The 26,524-nt window shown below is 34.6% G+C and overlaps 1 protein-coding gene across 1 annotated transcript in view; it reads right to left on the reverse strand.

Annotated features, from left to right (window-relative positions):
• The window catches only part of FBXO4 (F-box protein 4), a 208,585-nt gene that overhangs the window by 102,030 nt on the left and 80,031 nt on the right, over nucleotides 1–26,524 (reverse strand). The gene's annotated exons all lie outside the window — the stretch shown is intronic.

Below are 26,524 nucleotides of genomic sequence, written 5' to 3' on the forward strand. Positions count from 1 at the left end.
AAACCTTTGCATGTTTAACTTTCTCCCAGTTAACTCCAGCCTGAGGAAACTACCTAAATCTAACCCACAATTTAAATAGCTGAAAAGAAAAAGGTCTCTATGTATTTAATGTATGATAATTCAGAAAATGCAAAACAGTACTGAAACTAAAGAAAGTATTCCCTACAGACATAAATTATTCTAATGAAAGCGGTAAAAGGAAAAAATTAAAACAAATCCCTTCAAGAATGCAGTGTTGCACAAAGAACACAAATTAAAAAGAAACCTTGGACTGTAACACTCAAGAGCTAAACATATGGAATATTTCACATTGTTTGCAAACATAGAGTACAATTAGAATCTACATATGCTATTTGCTTTAAAGAGCTCTACTCACCTTTGACTAAAACATACAAATTAGTTCAACTAATGCAAAGTCCAACAGAAAAAGAACAAAAAACCATTTGTGTAGAAGAGCCAGGAAAGTGCAGACAATGAGAAGAGCCAAGAAAAAAAAATACCGACAATGATTTAAAAATAGGAACCAATAACAGTAAATGGAAGAAACATCACTCAAGGGATGAACCATGTAGACACCCAACACTCCTGTGCAGCTGCTTTGGTCTCTTTTCAAAATGTGAGCCAAGAAAATAACTCAGGGAGCTATTCTTGACTTTAAATGGGGAATACAATCCTGGCAATTTACGGGGATGCTCAGTGTTGATTAACACTGCTGGGGAATTTCAAATAGGCTAGAGCTTGCCTGAAAATTCCAGATGCTAAAATTGGCACATATGCCTTCATATCAGAAGTATGCTCTACATAAAATGCAAACATACATAGTTTGTTTTTATCTTTATAAAATTCATAATTTTTAATTTTACATTCTTCATGCTGAATTATTTTATCTTGAAAGGTGTATGGGCCATTTATCATCCCCCATTTTTCATTTTCACTTTTCATTTTGCTTAAATATGAATCTAGTTTATTGGTAGAAAGAGATTCCATTTGTTGAATGCTTACTATTGGCAGATCCTGTAAAATACATAGAAGATGAGGCAGAATGTAGAATTTCTGAGCCCTTAAGGTGTGTGGAGAAAGAGACAGTATTGCAATGTAACGGGCTCGGAGCTGAAGCTTTGGTCTTGCTTCTTTTTCTCGTTAGGAATATTTACATTCTTCCTTCTCCCTAAAGTATAAAACAAGAAAGAGGGCTCCATGGGTGGAATGAATAAAGGGTGATTGTATTTTTGCTTTGTGAAGTCTACCAAGTGGGAATAAACAGCATCACTATCACATAGGTTCTATTGCCCACGCAAAATGTGCATATTGCAGAGTTTCAGAAGCTAACAACACAACACTGAAACTTCTATATTATAAATTCACTCAGGAAAATTTCCCCCCAAATAGCATAGTTATTCTCTATCAGGTATATACTCTTTTTACCTTCCTTCTTTCTTGCTTCCTAAACGGAACAGTGGCTTTGGTGAACTTTACCTGGGTTCGAATTCTAGCTCTATCATTTACTAATTGCATAAATTGACTAATTTATACCTATTTTCTTCATTGTCAAATAAGGATAATAATACTGCCTGTTTTAAATCTTAAATAAGATGATACATGTCTAGCACAATGTTTAGCACACAGCTGGCACTCAATAAATGCTAGTTTTTCCCTCCTTCTGTATTATAGCTATTGATCTTATCAACAGTTTATCATTTTCCCTGCACAAATCTTTTCAAATAATCTTTTTTTCATTTCAATCATTATCCTTTTTATAAAACCAAAGAGTTTTGAGCTAAAAATAATCTTAGAGATTATTTGCTCCAAACTTTAATGGCTTAATATTCTTCATTAAGGTCTAAGTATAGATAAGGAAACAGGCCCAGAGGAGAACTATGACCATTCAAGGTGGTAAGAGGTAAAATTAAATGGCCAGATCATAGGTCTTCAGTCAGTGTGTATTCCCATATGCTCCATTGTTTCCCTATAGATGGTTTCCTAATTCAGAAAAAAATTAAAAACAATTGAATCTCTTACAACACTATTTTTCGTTAACACATTCTTCTTTGCCTTAAAGAAATGACAAATTGGACCCTGAGAATTTGGGCTTGAGATTTTTAGTTTACATGTTTGTTTGTTCGTTTGTTTTGGAGAGTACGTGATGTGGGTTCAGGAACCATTTTAGACGCCAGGGTTAGCATTGCTGACTGGGAATCACGGCGCTTCTTTTCCACAGCAGTAGAGTTCTGGAATCCCAAATATTTTTTCTTCCCTGTGATATCTGCCTGTTTAGTTCTCAAAGAAGTAATTTCTTCAGGAGAATTCTGTCTTAAAAGCTAAGAAAAAAGTTAAATTTCCTAAATTTTGACAGGGTGGGAATATACCTTGTCAAAATCAATTGCTTATCTAAACCCATTAAATGGACAATTATTTTAACAAATGTAGGACAACCCCTCAGTAACCAGGACTTGTGTTTTCAGACTAGCACTGCATTCACCTAACATAAATGAAGGAATGTATTCTCAAACAGTTATAATGTTGTGAACAGTAGAAAATTCCATTTTAGCTTGGTTTAAGGGAGTTTGTATGCCAGAAGCATCTTATCAGTGGCTAGCTTTAGCTATTAAGCATTCTCACAGTGTGAATCCCCCAAGGAGGTGGGGTTGGGGGGAAACACAAGAACAACAACAAAAAGAATATGATGAAGTTACAGAGCAAAACGTTCAGTGAAAGTAAGAAAATAAAACCATTTAGGATTTCTCTGTTCCAAAAAATTAGCTGAGTTCATAACCATTACCAGATATTCTGTTTAGACTGGTGAACAGTAAAGGATAACCAGGATTTCAGAACATCTTAGGATCTACTGTGTTCCAAAAGCTAATTAAAGTCTGGGGATGAGATGCTCAAATACAGTCATACACATGCCCACTCTCTCCCCATCACACATGCACATGCACGCACATGCTTCTCCTTTCATTATCTTCACATTTGACAAGTAAACTTGTCTACCCAGGCTAAACATTTTTAACCCTCTTGGCCAGCATTCCTTCTAGCCAGAATCCAGGCTTCTCTGAAGGTGTGTTACCCAATATCGGGCTAAATGTGCTTCTGACCAAATTGGTTCATGTTACCATAGCAATATCTGCACAGAGTGTTCTTTCTTTCCCTCATCCCCCATTTGGCTTTTAATATCTCAGACAGTGTCACTTAATTATATGAAACTACTATGATACTATCATAAAACCAGTCTACGGTATTTGCCATTTCAAGGCATTATTGGTTACAGAGACAAATTGTTAGGAAAACAGGGGGAAAAGTGAAAATTTTTAGTAACTGAAGATGGGCTGAAAATGTCTCTGCTGTTCAGCACATGAAACATTACTATCTTCCATTTCCTATTTTGGGGCCCATTAAGAAAACTCAATGAGTCCTGCTAGACAATATTTAAATTAGTTGAAGTTGAAGTCACTTTTCTGAGAACAGAGCCTGTGAAGTACATCCTGGTATTCCTAGCACAAAGTAGGTGGAAAGCACTGCTGTATATATTCTACGATGCCGTTGATTTAAAATGCACCATTATTTCATATATCACTAAGAAAGAAAGATGAGTATAAACTTTAATTTTAATACTGCATAAAATGTTGTTCTGTATTAGATTACAATTGTGTTTTTAAGCAAAAACCTGAGATACTAATACATACCTATGCATTCACACATGTTTATAACTCATCTTAAAAAAGACCATCAATGGGATTCATGGTTCAGCATTTATTACAAGGCAAACACCAGGATCCAAAGATATGTATTGAGCATTTCCTATTTCTTAAACACAATTGTAGTTGCTTGGGATATGGCCAATAATATCTATGGGTCTCCACTTGGGGACTTTGTGTTTCCTTAAGCCTGTAATTCTATGCTGTGTAGGTCTTGATTCCTAGAGAGTGGATGCTTCCATCAGGAGATATAAGAAAAGTCCCAATAAACTTAAAGCTATGACTAATTCCTGGTCACTTTGGGATCCCAAAGCCAGTATACCATCAGACAAAGAACATTGACCATAATGGCAGGGATAATTGACCCTGCTTATCACGAGGAAATAGAATACTGCTAGTTACTGCAAGCAGGACTGTCTCTAATTTGCTGGACCGTCTCTTTGTATTTCCTTGACAAACTTTACTTTAACAAGCAAGTTCAATAACTACAGGCTGACAAAAGCATGGTGACTAGTTGACAGGGTGAGTCAACTAGTCCTGCAGAAGTTCTAGCCAAGGGAGAAGGGAGTCTAGAATAGGTGGTAAATGAAGCAGATAGTGATATCCCAGGACCAACGGCACCAGTGGAAGCTGTAGCTTATCTACGAAACCTTCTTCTTGTAAGTTTTCCTAGAAAACTGACCATACAAAAACCTAGAAAAGCTGTGTCTAAATGGAGTTAACTTAATTTGAGGGGCAAGGCAGGTACTACAGCAGGCCTCATGGTTGCTCTGCCCAGATCCATCTTACTGGGCTAGAACACCCGTCACCCAGTTCTCATGCCTTAGCTTCTATTAGGGGCTCACAGCTATTACCCTTCTTCTGTCAGGAACCACTATAACTCTAGGGGGCAGCAACCATGCTGACACAGGACAAATTGTGGTGAAATTCGAGCTACATAACTTCCAGTAGAACCAAACTTGTTCCAACTAGTCTCCAGCTGTGACCGCATCCTTGCTTAGCTTCTCCTCCCTCCCCCCGCCTCCGCCCTATCCTTCTCTCACTCCCCCTCTTTTCCTGAAATCACTTCCTCAGGAAATCATTGCACGAGAACCTGTCCTTGGCTCTGCTTATAGGAAACCCTAGCTAAGAAAGGGAACAAATGGATGTTTTGGCAGACAAAACCCTCCCAGTCACAGACGCTTTTTAAAGGAAAACCATTTCTTACTAACTCCTGTTGCTGACCAAAATCTCTTTTATTTTAATATTAATGAAACATGCTAAGATGTAAAGGTACTTGTAGATTCCCTATGTGATTATCTCCAATAAAATTATAAAAGCAGAACAAACTTTTTAATTAGATTAACCAAGGCAAAAATAAAATTTACAACAGTAATGTAATGTGACAGATTTGTTTTTCCTGAAGCTAAATTGCCAATGTTGGATTTCAAAGCAAAAATATGTAGCCTCAGACTTAGTACTATATTTAGTCTGTTCCAGTATTCCTTTTTTTAAAGCTCAACACCAAAAATTCAAAGCATGTCATTGTTGTTATTGTTTAAGTATGTTCTACGAAATGTTATTAATAATGTCCAGGCTCTTTTGCTAGTTCAGCACAATCAGCTCTCATTCTTAACTAAAACCCAGCTAGCAAACAATCCTCTCGTGGCAATTGTATAAATTCTCACTGATAACCCTTTAAAGCTCTGTCCCTCACTAGGTAATGGTTCAGAATAAAATGGTGTAGGTTCTTTTGAGTTTGGTACATATGTTTTGCATGCCTTATGAAATTTCAATGCTCTTACTATTTTAATCAATTTGTGTTACATTCATTCATGGAGTGCACCATAATAATATCATTTGAGATTTCTTTTGTGGGAGTACTATCAGAAACATAAAGGCAAATATGATCAGTGAAATTAGGAAGCTATATAGAAGGCCCTCGCATAATCCCATATATGCTTATGTTACATTAGAGCTCATTTACAAAATGAAAATAAACAGTTAAAAATTTCTCAACAATAATTCATATATTCCATACTGACACACACACCAACTCCTCAGTTTGTATGCTTTATTTTGGAAAGCAATGCACTAAAAAAAATTGTGAAATCTCTTCTACTCGAAAATCATATAAATAAATTTTACCAGTCTCAAAAACTGCCATAAACTATGTTGGTTCATCTGGGGGGGGGGGGGGCGGGAAACGGCTTAGCCCTAGAATATGCCACCTTTGCATTCCCACTGGAAGACACTGACTTTGCTTTAACAATGAGTTGAAACAATTACTGGTTTTCTGTCAGAGTCATGCCCTGGCTTTAGGAGACATTTTCTCAATTGGATTATAAGGTTTTCTTTTTCTTTCCAAGTAGTAAACGTTAATGGATAAAAACAAATCATAGTTTGAAATAGTAAAACAAGATTTCTTTATTTAAGAAAAAAAATGTATACTTTGAGTTAATTAAAACTCAGTGTCACCAATCCATATTAATTACCAAGAAAAAATAAAGTGTAGAAATATCCTCTCCATCTCAAGTGGCTCTGTGAATGTATGACTTGAATATAAAGTAGCTGTTCTAACTTGACATTTGTGAAGAATAGATGTTAGTCAAATTCTCCCTCTTTCCCCCTTTCATGAGCAATTAATTAGCTTAAAGAATAGGAGAGCTGCCATCTAACAGGTAATTTCTGTGATCTCTATATTAATTGCCTACTCTGAAATGTGAAGGTGAATTCAGATAAATAAGAGAATGGTGGAAATAAATTATTTTGGTGTTTTCCTATTTTCTAATAGTAAACTTGTGTACAGACATAAGCCATTGGATTTTCAATGCCTATAAAAGGTTTTCTCCATTAAATTATGTCTGCCTCAAATTTTTGTGTTTCATGCATTGCTATATTTAACCTCTCATTTGTGATCTCAAGGACAGAACATTTATTTTTTTGAAAAAAAAAACTGTTTCTTGAGGTCTATTAAAAGTATATGATATCTTGAAACTAGGCATTTAGTATCAATTTTCTTCTCAGAGCTAACTAAAAAAATAGCATTATAAGAAGTGATTAGAAGAAAAGAAAAAGACTGGTCGCAAGGATGTAAAGGTGCCACCTTTTAGGTTGGATTGGATTATTCTGATGGGACCCAAGCGACCCCTACAAAATTATCTGAGTTATTTGGTATCTTGGGGAATAAGAGGTTCTAAATTAGAGAACTGTCTAAGACAGAGAAACCATTGTGGTTAAAAACAGCAGATTTGTGGTCCTATAGACCTATGTTCATATCCCGTTTTCTCTGTCTTGTGCTATCTGTGTAATTTTGTCACCATCATCTCCAATGCAATAATAAAATACTGAGCTTTCCTGTGATGACAAAGTATGTTAACAACTTGGAATTGCTGCTTGGCATATGAAGAGTCAAGGGTTTATATACACTATGTTCATTTCACTTCCTCATTTTGAGGTCATTTTTAAATTCATTACATCTGGTTTCCTCAAGCCTCTTTTTATGTACTCTACCTCACACTTAGCCATTGTTGCCAAACTCTTCCCTAGAATTGCCTTCAAATGCGAGTACTAAATATAATTCATACTTTTTAGGTGTTTTCTTACTTGACTTTTTTGTAGCATTGACTCTGGTGACCATTTTTTCCTTCTTAGAAAATTCTCAGTTTCCACCACAAAGTAATCTTGAGTTTCTTCTAACTCCTTTGGCTTCTCTACATCCCTCTCTGCTCATCACTTATCTAGGGTAGTTTTCCAACACCAGCAATCAATTCCACAATTCTTTGGACACCAAATGGATATCCAATGGTCGTTCAATTCTATGCTAACTACCCAGACTTATCATCAGACTCCACAGGTTAAGAGCTCAGTCCCTCACTTCAGACACCAATTGTAAGTTCCCAGGCCACCTATGCTTCTGACGTTTTTGTTTGTTTGTTTGTTTTTTCCTGTTAAGAAAATAGGTAAGCAGAAATTGAGTAGTTAGCAAGAGAGGTAAATACTGTCAGCAGTTACAGAATGTGTATAATAAATAATATACTCCTCTGAGGAAAGCAACAATAGCAGAAAAAAATATATGACCCTACTGGCCCAAAGAAATAGCTATAGGAACAGAAAACAAAGGAACCTGAGCTTATCTATTTGAAGTCAAATTAAAGAATTTATATTTGCATTGGTAAGAATAGTGAGGAAAGGTAAAAATTATATCTTTGTATTTGTATTTCTTTAAATATTTTCCTATGTGATACATCCAATTTAAATGTATTATTGAATTAGTATGTATGATTAGCTCATTAAAAATATTTTGGAGTGCCTGCTGTAGGGAAAAATTGTGAAATAGACCAGAAAGATTACTGGCATTCCTGTCTAACACATACTTCAGAGTTATCTCAGCCTCTTTCTGTCTTTGAGCTATTTTAAACTAAGTTGTAGAAAACTGAGCAATGCAACTAATTTTTGTTCATAGAAATGCAAACTGTCTCTGGTAGAATACAATTATTTTTCTGTGGATATTGACCAGTGTCCTCAGTTTTGCATGTATTTGTAAATTCTTTTTGGGTCTTGATGCCTATATATTTGTCTTTTCTTCAGATTCTCCTTTGAAGCAGTTGTACCATATTAGTCCCTTCATTATTTAAAAATAAAAATCATCTTTTATCACTGTCATGTGCCAGGGAATGTTATAGGGTTACGAATGAAGCCCTAAATAAGATAGTTATTTCCCTCACAGAGCTTACATTTTTATCACAGTTGTCGTTTTAATAAGGACTACTATGACTTTGGAACACGTGAGTGAAAAAAATGATAATTATCTCTCTAAATAAGTGGTTTGATTGTCATGTGACTAAACACCAGATAAGTAAATGTCAACCCAACTTCGAGGTCATTTGACAATTAAAGTTTATGAATCTTTCATAATTGGGCCAAAAAAAATCTAACTCCCAGATACTTCTCAGAAAGTATAACTTTCATTCTGTTCTGAGCAATATACTTTCAAAAATTTGGTTCTAATAAATAATATTTATGGAAGATTTATTGAGTTCAGTTCATTTCTATCTCTAGGTACCCTGAATTGGGAGCCAAGATTGGATTCAGTCAGGCCATAAGAAAATTATGCATATGTTATATGTTCCCTTCATTCATGAAATTGCCACACTAAATTACATTTTGGTTTTATGTCATTGCCTACATCAACATGCAAAAAATACAGAATTTATTTTTGTATTCATTGGGAAGGTATTAAAGATGTTTATAACATCACAGTGTCCAAAGAATAAAGAAAGCTTTTGAATTGGTCAGTCTAGAAAAACCTAGTCTTCTTCTTAAGCATTGTTTTATTTTCATGGGCATTACAAAATTTAATTAACTTTGTTTTTCTCTGTGCATTAATTGCTAGGAAGCTTGAAGTAATATCTCTGTCTTACAGAGCAAAACACAGGACATTTTGTCAAAATTATGTACTAATCTTATTTTTGACATCTTTTTATTCATTATCTTCTTATTCTCCATCCCCTCAATTTCTTCACATGCTTATTAGGTTGTATAAATAAACAACTATTTAATAAGTATTTATAGCTGCCTCAAATCTATTTTTGAAACCATATATCATATATATGTTATCATCGCTAATATTTATTAAGACTACTATGTGCTAGGAGATATGCTAAATTCTTTATAAATACCTCATTAAATTCTCACTACAATCTTACAAGTATTATACTTAGTACAATTTGGTAAATAAAGAAACTGAGACTCAGAGTTTGTCCAAGGTCACACAGCTGGTTAGGACCAACAACTGGTAAATAGCTGAGCTGCGATTTGAATCAGGTCTACCTGACTCAGAACCTGTGTTCACAGTCACTTCATTAGGCTACTTTTACACGTATACTTAATGTGTGTTTGTGCTCATGCAAACAAATAACTAATTTTCTACTTACCCCAAACCTCTATAGAACCAAGTGTTCAGTTCATAACTCTTTAAGTGAAGAACTGTTAATGAAATTGTATCAATAGCTTTAATCTCAGGAAAGGTTTACTATGGAAGTAAATACAATAATGTGTAAAATACCTAGGACAACGTCAGGTATATAATAGACTCCCTATTTAAATACAAAAATTCATTCCTCGTTTTAAAAAAGTTCATCTTAGGAGAGTTAGTAGCCAGTGTTGTCAAACATCATCCTGATCTAAATTCCAAGGCTCCCTTTTCTTTCCCATGGACAAATGGTTAACCCACTCTCCCCTTGTCTCCACTGCCAAAGACTTCAGCTCTCAATAACTCTTAGGCAAATCACTTAACCTCTCAGCCTTAGGATTCCTGGGCTTTTATAAGGATCAAAAGAGCAATTATGTGACAGTTTTATAAGAAATAAAGTTTTCTCATCATTATTCATTAATATTATTTTGCTTTTGTGTAAAAATTATATGATTAAAAAGAAGTGGCTTTTATACACAGTATTTGGAGGATTTCCTGATTGTCATGGGTTATAACATCTGCTCCAGTAATTGTAGAAATATAGCAAGAGTGTCACTCTAAGACTGTTTTAAGTTATTATCCCTCTCAAAGGAAGGGATTATATGAATACTTCTCAGTGTTCCCTAAAACTAACAATTTGGTGATCTGGACATTTTCACCATTTTCTGCTTCTAAGAGATTGAAAACACAATTCAGCAGAACCTGCTTCTCACGTACATTTGAGCCAAAATATCAATTCTCATTAATGAGTAAGGATATTTTAATAATTGCCATCATGGCTAAGGAGTCATTTCTCCTATAAAATAAAAGTACAGTGCTAGTAACTAACATTGATCTATTTTCAATTATATCATATGTTTTTACTATATTTTATATTATTTATTTACATATCTGATACCCTCAAATACCAAGATTTTTGAGACCTTGATCAAATTACTTGACTATACTTAATGTTTTCTCATTTGTAAAAACAATAAGCTCAATTAAAAAACACTAAAAATTCCTTCTAGCCTTGATATTCTATATCTATGAACTTAATTGGAACAATGTATTAGTTTTTCTGAGTTAAAACAAACAAACAAACAAACAACTGTTCCTATTCTTTTCCAATATACTGAAGTATAAGTATAATTTCATCTTTGCATCAGCCTCCATTAGAGGAAATTCTGTTACATAATTAGAGATGCTCTCTTCCAACACAACCTGACAAAAAACCAGAAAAAGAAAAGCAAGAAGGCTTGCTCTGCCATGTGCTTTATATTTACACAAAATGCAAGTTTTGAGTTCTTGAGACCCTGGATGTAACAGTGGAGTAGATCATTTATTTTTCTCTCTACTTTGAGGCTCCTTTTCACACCTTTGACCACTCTGACTATGTAGAACATCTTTTCCAGACTGTGAAACAGATGAATTTTTGCCAGGACTGTGTCCTAGGGGCCATTCTTTCTAGTTATTTCTACCTGAAGAGCATGATGCTCTTTCCACTGCACCAAGCCACTCAGTTCTAAAATCTATCATCAGCTTCAGAACTTGGAAAAAATAAGTTCTTATATTGCTGTCTTATTCATACTCCACAACTTCTGACATCTATTTCTCCTGGACATAGTTCCATGTCAATGACAGGAGAAAATTAATTGCAAGGTAATGTATTCTACCCCTACATTCATAAATCTCTTTTTTATATTTTAGAGTTCTATATCCTATTAAAGTGTGAAATTTGGAGAGTGCTTTAATTCCTTATAAATGGAATTCTTAGGGAGGCAGGTGAGCTGTGTATCAATTCAACAAATATTTGTTTTATGTCTGATCTGTGGTGGGCCTGGTACTAGTTGTCAGGGATTCAAAGATCAAAGAGACCCTCTTGGAGTTTCTAAGAGGTCACATTTCAGTGAAGGATGCAGGGAAGTACATCAACACTACAATGCACTATCATAAATGTTATAATGGAGATATGTACAGGACAGTTGGGAAAAGGGCACTGTACAGAAAGAGGCATAGAGGTTTCTTAAAGAAGATGGATGACCTCTGAGCTGGGTTTTGAGAGATGAGTGGGTGTTAGCCAGACAAAAGAGGAATGGAATAAAGGCAGGCAGAGAGAGCAGCAAACACAAAGGCACTGAAAGGGACAGGGCGAGAAAATCTTGCAAAATTCGAAATAGTTTCTTTGAACATTATGCTACAAATTTCAAGTGGGAAGAAATGAGGTGGCAAAGGAATTATTCCCTCATTGGAGCAGAGAAAAGTTCACCTGAACACAATGCTACAGATCAAGAATAGAGTTTAAAATAGACTGTGTCACTGTTCTAGAGTTTGAATATTTTCTAATCCACTGTGTTTGGATGACATTTGGAGCTTATAAGAGATAAGAAACCTATTATCAGAAATAGTCATAGTGCACAAACTTAACCAAGTTCCTCGATTTGAATATAAATTATGGACTTTTCCTTTAATGGTTCCAAATAACTCCATCTGCTTTGGCACTATCTGAAAATGGGACAGTGTTAACTGCCAGTGATTTGCCAGAATGCCTATCCCATGGATCCCAACTTGTGTGACCCTGTGCCTCCTCCCCTTTTCCAACCCCAGAATCAAATCTTTCTCAATCTGGGCCACTCTAGACCACTCATCCAGTCTTTGGCCCTATAATATCTTCATCTTGATAGTTTGAATAAGCTCTAATGACTTGTCTAGTTCAAAAGTCATTTAAGTCAGTGATATCAAGTAAAATGTCAATGCTGTTTTTTATATCGAACTTTCATAAAATTATAACTAGTGTCATATATCAAAATGAAGTTTTTTTATTTTGTAAAGTGATATAAAAGTTCACATATAAGAAAATACAGGTTAAAAGAAGTAAAAAATATTTTAATAAGGAAAGTAACAAATAATGACTTGTTTTCACAGGTGTAAAGTCTTCTTATAGAGCTATTATAATTAAAATAGTATCTTACTAATATGATAATATTAATAAAACTAAAAGAAAAGCTAAGAAATAGGTTCAAATAACATTCTTGGGTGTCACCTTGGGTCTTTTTCTCTCTAGACTTGAGTCTAAAGTAGGTGATTTCATCCAATCTGTGGATTTATGTAGCATTTATGTGTTGATGGTTTCCAAATATTTTCATGCTTAGCCATCAAGTCTCTCAGTTCCAGAGGTGAATATCCACTTGTCCATTGTATTAGTCAGACTTCTCCAGAGAAACAGAACCAATAGGATATATTTAGATATGTAGAAAGAGATTTACTATGAGGAGTTGGTTCACACAATTAGGGAGGCTGAGATGTCACATGATCCGGCTGCAAGCTGGAGATCCAGGAAAGCACATGGTGTAAGTTCCAGTCCAAGAACAAAGGCCTCAGAACCAGGAGGCCAATGATGTAAATCCCGACTCAAGGCCAAAGGCCCAAGAACTAAGAGTACCAATGTCTGAGGGCGAGAGAGGATAATGATCCACCTGAAGCAGACAGGAAATTTGTCCTTTTTGCTTTCTGTTCAGTACATTGGTGGTTGAGATGATGCCCACCTGCATTGCTGACAGCGATCTTCCTTACTCAGTCTGCTGATTCAAATCCTAGTCTTTTCTGGAATCACCCTTAATCTTCATCCAGAAATATAAAATGGGACAGTGTTTTGCCAACTATCTGGACATCCCTTAGCCTAGCCAAGTTGACAAATAAAATTGACCTGTCCCATTTCAAGTAGATAAAACTCATTTTTCACCATGTCCTACAAAGCACCAAATGATTGGGCCCTGTCTGAACAGCAGACCTGAACAGCAGAAGTGCTATTAAAATATCATTGAAATACATTAAAATTTTAGCCCATTTACTTCATTTCCACTTCTAACATTATTGCCAGAGTATAAACTGGGCTTATGAGCTTGTAAGCACAGAGAAACAAACACATCTATCTCCTTGCTAAGGCAGGCCCATCCTGTTAACTAGTTTTACTATAAGTGACATTTGACAATGCAATGCAAGCCATGTATTCAGCCCTGAGAACAAAAAGACACTTGAAGCCATTTCCATAATTATTGCCAAATTTCACAAGCTATGTAACTTTCTCAATCTTTATCAAATAGAGGATATTTTGTTGAAAGAAACAATAACTCTCAAACTACCAAATGTGTTATTGAAAACACATTAGGAAAACTCACAAAACTCACATGTAAGAAACAATTCCAAATCCAATAGAAAAAGGAAAGTCATCTGGTATTTCTCTTACTCTCCCAATCTCTCTCCATGTGGCATCTGATTGTGGTTTCTCTCTTCACTTTTACTCGATTCACTTCTTTGCAGATTGACTTCCTCTTGCAAAGCTGTCAATTTCTGATCCAACATAACTTTGACTCATTGACATTTTGTTTGCACAATACTAATTCCACATGACTTTAAGCTTGGCTTCTTAATGTTGATTGACATTTATTTTTAAATTATTAATAAATCTATTCCTAGTATTTTGGCTTTAATTCTAACTTTACATTAACCTAATGTTTGTTGAATAGTGAATGATCTATCTTATTCAAGGATTCAAATAAACCCCTTTGATTAATTACAATCTACATGTTTATTTGCTTGTAATTCGTTTATTAAACGAGTATTAAATCAATACCAACATGTGTCAGGCACTTTTATAAATCCTAAAGATACTGCTGTGAATAAGTCAAAGTCCTAGTACTCTGAGTGTGAAATATATGGCCAAGATAATAAATAAATTAATAAACTTAATAAATTTTTATTTTATTTTTATATTCATATGTGTATTAAATTTAATTTAATAAACACATCAATATCTAAACAATTAATTTCATCAAATGATAAAAAATGAAGTGTGTGCAATGGAGGAGGTTGGCTATTTTAGCTAGAGTGATTTTAAAAGGCCTCACTAAGTAGGTAAATTTTGATCTATAACTTAAACGATTAGTGAGAACCACACAGGCTCCAAGAGGAAAGGAAAAAGGTGAATTAGGTTTTCTGAAAAACCTCCCAACCAAAAAAAAAAAAATTAGAAGTGCTGGATAAAATACCACAAATATTTTAATCATAAATTCGAGCTTTAAAAATGTAACGAAATTCCTCAGAGACTGAAAACAAAAGGGATGCATAATAGATCGATCCCTTGAGGATACTATCTGATAAAAGGAATCTGGAGCCCTGGGCTTTATTGGCTCCATGGTATCAGGAAAAAAAAAAAAATCATGCTAAGTAAAATAAGTCAGACAGAAACAAATTGAGAACCATATGATTTCACATATATATGGGATATAAAAGTGAAAGCAACAAATGAAGAAGACAAATAAAAACTCATAGACACAGACAACAGTTTTGTGTTTACCAGAGGGAAAGAGGAGTGAGTGAGATAAGGGTAAAGAGGATCAAATACATGGTGACAGAAGATCTGACTTGGGCTGGTGAACACACAATGCTATATACAGATGATGTAGTAATGAAACACAGTATTATTAACCAATATCACTCCCCAAAAAATTAATTTTAAAAAGAAAAGAAAAGAAAAAAGGCCCATATCAGTTGTATAGTTGGAACTGAGTTCTCATTATAAAGCTGGAAACATGAAGGGCCATACCTCAGTGAAAGGTTAAAAAAAAAAAATTCCTGCTTGAAGAAGGAGATGAGAAGGTAGCTTGTCTTTTTTGGTAATTATTTGATAGAGGAAATATCTCTGGTCATCTATAAAACACTGCACCCCAAAAACAATTGCTCTCATGCACCCAATGAGATGTGTATGAATATTGCCTACACCCTTAGATATATCACAGTCAAATCGTTGAAAGCCAAAGATTAAGGGGGAATATATTTTTAAAAATCAAAGGGAAAATTAAAAGACCCATTATACTTAGAAAAACAATTATAAGAATATAAATTAACTTTTCATTATAAACAATGAAGGCCAGAAAATAATGGAATGACATCTTAAATGTACTAGAGAAAATTATGATGCTCTAGCTATTGAAGCTTTCATTCAAAAATAAAGGTGAAATAAAGACATTTTCAGGTAAGCAAAAGCTGAAAAAATTTGTTGTCAGCAGAACCACACTACAAAAACTGCTGAAGCAAATTCCTCTCACACTAAAAAAAAATGTTGCCAAGATACTCTGTTTTCCTTTCAGCAAAGTGTTTTCTATCCCTTCACTGCTTCTCTACCCCAAATTGAGCTCTATGAGAATGGTTTCTTTCTCTCTACTACTTCTTACCTCCCACCCTCACAGACACTTCCTAAACCACAGAACATATTGTCAGTTTAGGATGTTGTGATCCAGATAGTTATTTCATTTCCCCAAATACGATATCGCTTCTACTTCAAGAATCTTTCTTTAGCATTTAAAGAGGAAACTCTCAGTCATTCTAACACTGTCTTTCCACGGTTAACTATTCATATTCATAGTTGCCCATTAGATATCTCTGCTGTGCTTAGTACATTATTCAGTCAGAGCCCTGTTGTGATTATTTTATTTTCTTTGTTGGAGTAGGGGGAAATCAGTAATATTTCCCCTGATTCTTTGCTCATACAATTATATCCTTCTTTCATCATGAAAGGGGATGGAAATTTTGAGTGACTTCAGGATTGCTCATCCCAATCACTTCCTGTTGTGCAGATATTATTTCACTGTTTACTAGCTTTTAGCTATCTTGACTTTTCACTTTTGTATTTTTTTTTCTAAATAGAAGGTTGTGAAATTTTCTTTTTAAATTTAGAAATACAATTTTATCAGAAATGTGTCTAACTGTGTGTCCCTTTTCATTTCCTTATCTGAAATTAAGGAAGTTTAATCAATCTGCCAAATAAAGTCTACATCACAAAGAATTTTTTCCTATTCCTTTGAACTTCAGATACTCATAATAAATTCAAAAAACCTCCCAAGAATATATTTTAAATATTCCTCCATTCATTTTATGTAAAATACTGAATACACTCAGTAGAGATGCTAATAGATGTCAAAATTCAAAAGGGATTAGGCCTTAGTACCTACTGTTTTCATAAAACAGATCAAATTTCCCTAACACAAACACGTTGCAAAATATCCTAAAGCTACATGATGATTCTAAAATGAATAATTTGACCTCTATAGCAATGGTAATAAGGAATAATGAATATCCTAAATTCTGTGCAAAAGCTTTCATGAGTCGTAATAAAACTCTGCTTGAATTATAAATAATTGTGTTTTAAAAGGCAAGTAAATTATAAAGATAAAGAAAGGCTTGTTTTAACTCAGATGGAAAGAAGAATTGATTAATAAAAAAATTTTATGCTGAAAGAGTGTTTGTGTATAACTTAGTTAGATTTATGTTTTTTCACAAATTGACCTCATTAAGAACCACATGACTTAAATGAGAGCAGTTCACTGGACCGTATCGTTCCTTTCTCTGCCTTCCATCTCTATCTCCAGATCCTCCATTAAAAGTTCTTGGCATTCGTAATCCACTCAAAGATTCCCCAAAATGCTGCCAAGGATGGAAGGGGACTCTACCTCAACCACTGGCAGAAGTGAGAAGCAAGCAAAATCTATTTTGACTTCCCCTAGCTAATCATTTTCGTATTATTTACCTTTCCTACAGGCACTTAGGACTCTTATGCACAAAGGAAAGAAGTATCTTCTCCCAGGACTAATATGATGTCTTGAGTTTACAACCAACTCTAATTTTCAGGTCAAGGATATTTCAGATATCAGCAAGTAAAAGAGAGGGTATATAGTTCAAGTACTCAGAAGAATTTTACCTGTATAACACGTAGAAATAACACTAAAACGGGCAACTTCCGATTGCTGAGAAATGTGTTTCAGTCATCAGCATATAAAATGAATAGTCTTATTACTGGCTAGAAACTCTGCATTTATTCACTTACTTCTCAAAAAATTTTTTGAATGGTTAGTATGAGTCAGGCCCTGTGCTAGGCACTTTAGGCTATAACTGAACTAATTGTGCTATATGTAATCCATCCATGGATTGAACACATTTACACATTTCGTTTATTTGGATATTTTTGCCCTGCCTCATCCACAAATGAACTAAATACTCCTAGAATGAATATAAGCATCAGGAGTATAGAAAAAAAGCAGACACAGGGAGAAAAAAGAAAAGAAAAAATGTTATTAGGTTTTTGGGGTATGTGGTACAGTGGTGATAGCAAGAACCTTAGATGTTCCAAAAAAAAGGACAGTCTAGGTCAGACCTGAAAGTTACAGGTTAATCCAGTGGTGTAAGTGAGATTCTAAAGGATTCTGGGTAGCTATAGGCAAGTTACTCAACTAACCGATTCTTAGTTTCCTCAGGTGCCAAATGAGGATACTAATGTCCAGTTCACAGGGCTGTTAACAAAGGTCAAATACAGCAATGCTTGCAGTGCCCTAGTACTTAGCAAGTGCTCAATACTCATTAGCTATTATTAGTAACCTTCAATATTTTGTGGACTCTAATACATTAATTACTTGTTTCACATTAATTTATACCTGATGGCAACCTAGATTTCCTTCTGATACTTCTCTAAAAAAATACTACCATTATAGTATTCGTGAGCTATGCTTATATTCAGGAACCTGTCAGAGCATCCCTAAACTGGTGAAGCTGGCATTTAGAGATGAGAAATGTAAAAATCAATGAAATATGAACATGTTCAGGATAAAACTGTTAACATACTAGATGCCCTCTAAAAACTCAGAAGGCAAAAAACCCAGAAGTGTGATGCTTCTGGCAACAGAGGCACTGAAAGGAATCAGGAAGAAGTAGAGAGAAGTTCAGGTGGATGATACATCAGATGAGTTTCTATGTCACCTGGCAAGAGTCTAAGAATGAGGGACAAGGCTGCCAGTAAGGGCGAACCAGTCAGTTCAAATGACGTAAAAAAAAAAAAAAAAAAAAAATGGCAGAGTGGTGGTGAACCTGGACTAGGAATGCAAAATTGGTATCAATTTGCAAAAACTTATGTATACAACTGATTACCACTTAAAATAGAAATAAATTCACACAACTTCATATCATTCTAATAATGTAGAAAAGCAATTTGAATGTGAAATGATCCCAGTGAAGTTGATCCAACTATATCAAGAGAACCATTTCTCAAATAAGTTACTCAACAAATGCAAATTTTCACCTAAAACTGATAAACAAATTAGTAGTTGATAGTTGGGCACGGGGAGCATGGAAGAGAGAATGCAGTTAACATTAATATGATGGCTAAGTGGGGGGCCACGGGAGGGAGTGACCAATTGGGGGGATCATTTTACGAACATTACAGATGTCTAACCAATGTACTGTACACTTGAAACTAATTTAAATAAATAAATTTATTTAAAAAATAAAAAATAAGACTGATATAAAATTGTATGTCAACTATAATTGAAAAAATTTTTAATTATTTAACAAATGCAATTTTGGGTTTTGAGGAGTTATTGGAAGAGCAAAAACAGAATTAACAATTGACATGGAAAGTGGGTCAGGTAAATATAAACCATGTAGCTATTTTTAATTCTTTAGGAACTTGTTGAAAGGTCTGTTAAGTCAACCAAAAGAACTAAAGGAATCAGCGAGGCTTTAGACTTTGCCATCAAGACAAGAACTTCTTTAAAACCAAAGCTTGGGTGCAGTAAAAGAAAAGGCCTTTGAAATTTGCACTATGTTCCAATTGATTTGAAGTGTTTCACATTGTTGGCTCAGTTTGCCTGAACAAGTCTAATTTATTATAATTTATCAGCAGTATATGGGTCTAAAACAAGGGGTAAGGACCTGAACACTTCTCATGCTGATTGCTGCTGATGGAGTCAGCAGGGAGGGCTTGCTTTCCATCCTTTCTTACATATGATCATAACCCGAACTGATGCTCAAATAGCTAGAGAACCTAGGACACCTATCAAACGAGTGGACACCCCTATGAAAAACAAAATGCATGGGACAATTAAGAAAATGAGTTTATTAACACTATTGCAATAGGGAGAAAGTTCATTAATAAGAAATATCTTTGAAGTGGGGAAGGACCTGCAGTTTTAAACAGCCAGGTAAACAAGAGTCATCAGTGGGAAGGGCCTGCAGTTTATCGAGCCAGATAAACAAAAGCCATCAGTGAGTCATAAAAAGGAGGTGGGTCCTATCTGAGGCATACTGAGGAAGGGGGGAGGTGAGGCTTGGAATATGTGTGGGCAGAGCGGTCCTTTGACATTAGCCATTTCTCAGAACACAAAAGGGTAGGAGCACAGGGCTCAGATAAAGTTTAATATTGTCACATCTTTTTATTCATTACAAAAACTCAATTGTTAGTAGATTTAAATGTAACAGCTATTTTATTTTTCATACTGCCACATTATTCTTATTTACAAATTGAAGCAAATTGAAATAGTAAGTAGTATATGTAGTAAGTGTAGAAACACCATGATGGAAATATTTTCAAATTTATAATTAAAAGCAATAAGGAAAAGAACCAAGACCTTTTAAAATATATATATTTGAATTCTACAATGTTTATTTTTTGCAAATATCTGAAACCAAGTACTAAAGTAACACAACCAACATTTTTTTCTTTTTTTTTTCTTTTTTCTTCGGTCTACTAGAACTGCATAATCCTTGAATATGTATCTTGCACAATGGTACTTTCTTTTACTATTTTTATTATGGAAATTTTTAAACATACAAAAGTCAACACAATAGTATAATGAATACTCATGAACACAATCCAACTTGAATGATGGTCACTGTTCCACCAGTCTTATTTCATCTATTCCACTGAAGGATCTTTGCTTAAGTATTTTAAAGTAAAACTCAAACATCACATCATTTAGCCAAAAAGATTTTGGTATGGATGTTAAAGTGGCAATGATTTCTTTTAAAAAAAGCCACAAAATCATTATCAGAACCTTTAAAAATCAACAATAATTCCTTGATATTTTATGTGTTCAGTCTATGGAATTTTCCTCTACTGTCTCAAATAGAGGTTTACTGGTTTGTTCAAATGAGGTCCATACATTGTATTTGGTTGCAATGTCTCTTTAATTTTCTTTTAATCTGTAACATTTCACCTGCCCTTTTTATGCCATATATTTGTTGAATAATCTGAGTCTTCTTTAGTACAGAATTTCTACATTCAAAGTTTGACTGATAGCATCCCTGAATTTTTTTAAACATGATTTAAAATCTTTATTAGATTCATATTCAAGTTTTTTGGCAGGAGTGCCTATCCGTTTTTTGTTCAAACTAAATCTTAATAGGAAGGTCAATATACTAAATACATTTTTTAGATGGATCAAAGTTCTTGAAGCACCGGTGAACATCTTGGAACCTTACATATTTGGTCTCTCTATTTCTCACCATCTAAAATGATCTCTAAGGAACAACCCCAAAGTTCTAGGTCTCTGTCCACAGAGTTATATAGAAACCTGTGGGACTAGATAATCTATAAAGTACCTTCCTTAATTTGACATAAAGAGATCTAAACAGAGAGAGTTGCTCAGAGCTATAAGAAATGGTTTTCACACTCACTTTCAGAGTGCTGCCTTGAGGTAAAAGCAGACCTTCTTCTTCCAGATATTCTTCAACCCTCAATCCCATTTCAATTATTGATGTGTAAATCATTAGTAACTCACTACTTCCCATGAACAAACTTACTCTTCTCAAATGTAGGCTCTCTTAGTTTTACTCCTTAACTTTGGATCCAAAAATCATTTCTAACTTCCAGACATAATCAGGTTCTGAATAAATGTACATCTCAATGAAGGTAAAGTAATACTTCCAGTTGTAGTGAGAGAATATTAGGAGGTCTCCAGGACAGGCCTCCTCCTTGAGCACAAGAAGAAGGTTGCAACAGAAGGCAAGAATCAGAAGGAAGGAGGAAAGCAAACACAATATAGTTTATACTTCATACAATATAGTTAAATACTTTAATTTTAGCCAAGGGTTAGCCACATCTGTGTTTCAACTTAATTTGTCCAGAACATCAAACAAGCACGCTATTCTTTTTCTGAGATTCACAAGTTAAATCTGAGAAGAAATGGGAACAAATATCTCATTTAATTTATCAGCTATTCATATCTCTTCCCTCAGCATCAACACTTTATTTTCTGAATAGTTTTTATTCCTTTTCTGTGCTCGTATACCAGTTTGGATGATATTGGCATGACTTTCCATTCTAGCAGGGTCATTACCAGTTCTTGGTTATGTTTGTTTGATTTTTGTATTTTATCCATTTCCCACAGAAACACTATCACATCTAAATCATTCATTAGTTTTGGTAGCAAACTAAATCTTTGCTTTTTATGTAATTTCTCTGAGTTGTAGATTCTGGCCAACTTTATTCATTAAGATAAATAGAGCATGGTAGGGGATGCTTTTTGCTAATAGCTAATAAAACTAAATTTTATTTGTGCAAAATGAACTCAGGGCCAGGGTATATCTTATGGTTAGAATCATTATTATTTGTCCTAGGTTTTAAACAGGGAACATTGCTGTTTAACATAGCAGGAAACAGAACAAATAGCTAGTCAATATCACCCTGATTTTGAACATTTAATGACTTATACATCTTGTTTGTTGAACTGAACTGGTTCACTTAGCTCTGATGGCTGTTTTCAAGGTTAAATTTATTTTAAACCTTCAGTCATAAACCTTCAGGAAGTAAATGCTAACAGAACAGTGGGCTTCAAATACGGACATGGTGAAAAATGAGGTGCCTATTTGACTTAGTACAAAAGGGGCCCATATTGTTGAACCCAGTCTGAAGATTACCTGACTTACTGATTGAGCAACAAGTATAGACAATCTTTGCCACTATTTGACCAAATCTACATAAGCGATAGGCTGCAACATGAATAATCTTACTGTATTGGACTAACTTGTTAAACAATCAATTTAATAATAATCAGCATACACTTTTTCAGAATTATTTCTGCCCACTGGGAGAGTGGAAATGGTAGCATTCAAACATAAGAAAGAAATGTATTTATGTTGGAGAAGGCATCGTAGTATAATATTTGAAAAAAAAGTTAAGGTATTCTTATCTTTAAATTGAAAGTCAAATGTATAAAGGAGTTTTAAATGAATTTTAAGTCATGAAATATACTTTAATATAGAAATATTTTGTGTGCTACTTTATAATTCACATTTTTAACAAAATGCAATTGAGCTATAATACACATGCTTTGCAGTTGGCAGCCTTATGTTATATATAGTCACTTCTTTCATTGCCATTGTCCTGTCAGTCAACTTTGAATGAGTTTGATTACAGTGGAATGGGCTTGGTCTCAAAGCAAACATAAGTTTTCACTTCCCACCCTTAAATTAGTTCATTTGTTTTTTCTTTGAAGGATTCTTTTCAAAACCTCTACCTCATAACCTACCTTTCCTACTTCACAGAAAAAAAATTGATCGCTTTGGCTAGAAAAGGTCAAAAGTATAGTAAAAGCTATTCAATTTAGAATTTGCAAATTTACAAGTCATTTCTTTTAAAGAAAAATAATTTATATTTACTTTGGAGAGGCAGTCTAGGACAGTCTGAACTTGACCAGTATGGCTTAAATCACAGATACGCCAGTGACTAGCTATACAACAATGGGTTAATTCCTTAGCCTCTCTATACCTCTAATACAGTCATGTGCCACTTGACATTAGGGATATATTCTGAGAAATGCGTCATTAAGCGACATCTTTGTTGTGCAAACATTACAAAGTATACTTACATAAAGGTAGGCAGTAAGGCTGACTATACACCTTGCTTATATGGTGTAGCTATTGCTCCTAGGCTACAAGCCTGTACATCTTACCGTAAAACAACATTAGTTAAATCAAGCACAAGAGAAAAACAATGCAATCAAGATATGTGTTAAACATGAGATGTATGAGGCTGCTGCTGTACCATGGCAAACTGTTTTATAGAAAACTTTTTTCTTAACTAGAAAGAGTATACTCTACATTACATTCCTGTGATTTATTTTATAACATGCACACACCCAAACACACACATAAACACACGTCCCCACTATCAACAAAAGTGACAATTACAATAACAAATGAAAGTGATAAACCAAAAAAAAAAAACAAAAACATTTTAGCTCAGAGCTCCCTTAAGGTACTGACTCATTTCTCTTTCCCTTCACAACTGAGGTAGATGCTATTGGATCCCCTTTACCTGGCCAGTGCACTCTCCCCATAGATTTTATAAGTTTTGTCTTATACCAGTTCATAACTGCCTCCTTCAGGGAGGAACTGCCCCCAGACAAACAGAAGCGAAATCATTTTCATACTTCTTGAACATTTCTCATTCCACTGAAATTTTAATTATACACACTCACACCACTACATCCGTTCTCTAAAACTACTGGGTCCAGAGTCACCAATTACCACCTCGTTTTGTTTTATGTATGTATATATGTATGTATGTATGTATGTATGTATGTATGTATGTATGTATGTATGTCTACAGCACCTGGTCTTCCTAGGTGGTCTCTCATCCAAGTACTAACCAGGCCTGACCCTGTTTAGCTTTCAAGATCAGACATCAGGTGGCATGGCCATAGACCACGGACCATGGCTCCACTGGGGCATGAACCCAGGACCTTCTGCGCGTAAAGCAGACATGCTAACCACTACACTATGGAACCATGTCCCCGCCTCGTTTTAATTTTCCATATTTATCTCATCTAACCAGCGTGCAGCATTTGACTCTGTGAACCTCTCTTCTCCTCTATTCTTATATTCTCTGAAATTGCACTCTGTTGATTTTCCTCCTACTTGTAGCTATCTTCGATAATGTTCGGAAACTCATGTTTCTTGCCCAGGATTAACTCTTGGTGTTCCTCAGAGTTTTGTCCTAGGTGCTCTTCTCTCGATCTATGCATTCTCCCTTGGCAAGCTCATCCATATCCAGGCTTTAGTTACCAACTAAATACTGATAACTCCCAAATGTATATATCCACTCCAGACTCATATACATAACTTTATCCTCAGCATCACCATATGGATGTCTTAGGGTTAATTTAAACTTAACGTGTCCACAACTGGTCTAACATCCTGCCCCAAAGCCTCATTCTCTTCCTGTATGATTCCTAACTCTCCCTCCCTCTCACTCCTCATCCAAATCAATTGTTGATTCAATCTCTTTACTAACTCTCTATCCCATCCACTTCTCTTTACCTTTGCTTCTACTACCTTAATTCAGCCTACCAACAGCTTTAATAGAAATGACTGCTGTAATCTCTGAAAAGGATTTTTTTGTGTCTGGCCTTGAAGTCTTCTATCCCAAATTTATTCTCTCCACTTCTATCCCCAATTTATTTTCTCCAAAACATTCAGAGTAATCTCTATAAAGTAAAAACCTAATTATGTGATGCTCCTCTTAAACACTTCTATAGCTCCTCAATGCCCTCAGAATAAAATCGACACAAAACATTCAAGACCCTTTAAATTGCCTCAGATTATATATACAGAATCATTGCTTATTATCAATCTCCAACATCTTTCTCATCTCTCCTCCCACCATGCTCCATTCATAGTCAATTTATAACTTCCTGAATATGAAACATTCATTTTCATCTCTATTATTTTAAATCACTAAAAATATATGGTTTTTGGCCCAAAAAACTATCATCAATGGGCTAATTACTACTTATATTTTAAGTTATACGTAACTTAGCTATCACTTTCTTTAGGAAGCTTACCCTGACATATTCTTCAACCTTACCCCTACCTATGACTACCTTAGATATTCTCCTTGCCTGGGATTCTCTCTATCAAAGTCCTTACTATGCTGTTTTGTAATTTCCAGTTTACTTCTCTGCCTTCCCCATTAATCTACACATTCTCTAGAGAATGTGACCTGCTCACATATTGTATTGACTTGTAGAATACTGACTTATAAAAAGTTATTGCTTAATTCATATTTGAGAATGAATAAATGAGTCTATCATCCTAGAACACAATAAATTCCCAATAAATAGTTACTGTAGTCCAAATAAAGCATAATCTGTTTGCACATTTCTGGATGTATTGCTTAGATGATGGGTGAATGGTTAAGATCTGGAATATAGAATTTAACAGAAATCAGCAATATATGTTCTCTGCTTTCTTCCCACTGTTGAGATGATGAAACAGTGGGAAGAAAGCAGAGAACATATATTTGTTGTCATCCCACGGCACCAGTAAAGAATTTATTTTTTAGCAATACAACATAAAATAAAAACAGTAGACTGCCGGCCTTAATCTACCCTAGAATCTTTTTTAAAAAACTGAATTAAGTCACACACCCCAATTATTTTTACACAGTTACAATATTAAATGATTTATCTCATTGTTTTACTTTTCGATTGGCTGTTCAAACTGTACAACCTCATAGCCTTTTATGGACTATCTCCTAGGGAATTTTACCCTTTATTAGAGGTAAATTCAACTTTAAGCTAAACCAAGATTTACACGAACTCAGAATAACTAAACTAGAGATTATCTATCTGCCTTAGAAAGGATCGATCAGCATTTATATTTGAACAGAATTCTCCCTTTCTTATTCTGAATATTCATTAATATTACGTGTGATTTATAGATAACTTTTCAGGTATATATCTACTACATAAAATACCAGCTATTAAGAGGCTTTCAAATTTTTCTTGGCAACCATCAACTAGGTTTTACATTTTCAAATACATGTGGACGTTGACCTCTAAGTTAAATGACAACAATAAAACTGGTTATGTGACTTTTCTTAAATGACATCTACTCGGTAAACAGGATCTGGTTCTGACTGGTTAGAGTCCTCTCAACCTCTGAAGCAAGAGGAATTTTTTGCCTAATTTGAGATGGAATTACTTATCATAGCTTGGTATCCTGCTCTCATGATCTAATACTGCCAAGGAAATCAATAAATAAAGTGTTAAAATTAAAATGGGAGGAA

Source organism: Rousettus aegyptiacus, unplaced genomic scaffold (assembly GCF_014176215.1).
Source record: "Rousettus aegyptiacus isolate mRouAeg1 unplaced genomic scaffold, mRouAeg1.p scaffold_m13_p_8, whole genome shotgun sequence".
In the NCBI taxonomy this organism is placed as follows: Eukaryota; Metazoa; Chordata; class Mammalia; order Chiroptera; family Pteropodidae; genus Rousettus; species Rousettus aegyptiacus.